Source organism: Elaeis guineensis, chromosome 7, assembly GCF_000442705.2.
Source record: "Elaeis guineensis isolate ETL-2024a chromosome 7, EG11, whole genome shotgun sequence".
NCBI classification, from domain to species: Eukaryota; Viridiplantae; Streptophyta; class Magnoliopsida; order Arecales; family Arecaceae; genus Elaeis; species Elaeis guineensis.
The window spans coordinates 53,308,896-53,310,729 of NC_025999.2; positions in this window are offsets into that span (position 1 = coordinate 53,308,896).

A 1,834-nucleotide genomic window follows, 5' to 3' on the forward strand; every position below is an offset into this window, starting at 1 on the left:
ATTAAAATTTTATTCATAATTTAATCTATCCCAATTAAATGACAATATTTATAATTAAGTTTCTGTGCTAACAATTAGTAGTTACTGAATTTGTAACACTTATAAATTAAAAATTTTTAAATTCAAACCATCAATCAAATTGATAATTCAAATTTGATCTAAACCGTTGATCGATCAAACTCTTTTTGTGTGTGACCCCTCATGTTCTATTCTATCTGCTAATGAGATATACCGTAATCTCCATCATACTATTATCGAAACTCCTTTTGATGAACCAGAATAATTCTAGATCACCCTAATAAAAATCGTTGATCTAAAAATAATTCTGGTAAGTTTTCACAATCCACCAGTGATACCTAGCAGTATGTAGTGGCAACCCAGTAGAACAGAAAAATATAAACCCCTAGGTGCAGTTACCGTATGATTCAGTCCTTCTATCGTGAATTTTGACTTGACGAAGATCATGAAAAATTCGTCAAATCTTATCGTTAGTCATATGTCAGATTGGCTCGATTCAAGTTCACTTGTGAATTCTGTGAAATTTTTTTTTTAATATTCACACTTGCTTCGATCGAAGATTTTCTGAACTCAGTCTTGTGAATCGCATAGGACTTCTTCTTTTCTACCAAGATCGATAGATTTTATCTAGGTGCATCCTACTTTAACAATGAATCTGAATCTATCATTATCAATATACACATTAAAGATCCGAATGGCTAGGAACCAAGGGAACATGCAGTCAAACTCAGTAGCCTCGTTGCGAATAGCCAATGTCATTGTAGATCAAAGGACCACTTATACTATTGCAGCATCGAGAAGATCACTGCTGAGTGAGTAGACATCCAAGTGATTTCTCATATTGATCACACTCAGTGTAAGTTATTCTCTATCAACTACGTACACTCTACCCCAATATCACCACGTTGTAGACTGGAGATTCGTTTGCCCATAAAGGAGGTGATCCGTGTACTGATCTTAAATGGATTGGTCACTATGCTCTACGACGATCCTTCGATCGAGAGTATTTAGAAACTAACCGCTAATAATGTATGTCTCAAATTTCAATACCTTGAGAATATATAATATCATCTTTGTTAATTTTCAGGATAAATCATGGACACATAAATATGATTGAAAATAAAATATTCTTTTATTAATAATAAAATTTTATAAGTACAAGAAAAGACCTTAAAAATATAAATGTGTCAGCCAATAATTGACTTCTAAGCGCACATCTAACATTGACCTCGGTGATTATGCTCAAACAAAAGCTTCTACACTGCATCCGGCTAGAAACAACAAAAAATATGGAAGTGCACTTGCTTGAGGGTGTCCAGTTGAAGACCCTCCAATACCTTAGTTAGGCATAGACCTTAGGGAATAGTAAGGGTTTGAAAATGGCAGAGTAGCAGTATGGTAATGGAGTGAAGAGCAGTTATTTGAGCATCGTCGGGGGTGCCCTTTATATAGAAAGGTAGGCACTGATCTTGTGCAATCCAAATAGCATAATCTCTAAATGAGATTAGTATGCTTTTTCATTATCTACCGACCTTAATTGTTGTAGCCTTCCTTATCTAATCTGCCAAAATCATGTAGAGCTATAACCATCCATGCTTATCGTTCTGAGATTTGCTTGGCTGTTAATTCTGCATGACACATATCGCCCTCTTACTAGTGGGTTAAGCTGGCCACTGTGATTTCAAGACTTAATGAACCCAAGCTATATCAGCTATCAATTAAAAAAAAATTCAGAAATATATTTTCAAAGTATACAGCTCGGGCATAACCCATGTTGCTCAAAAATGCCTTGACTTTAATTTCAAGCTTCCATTGA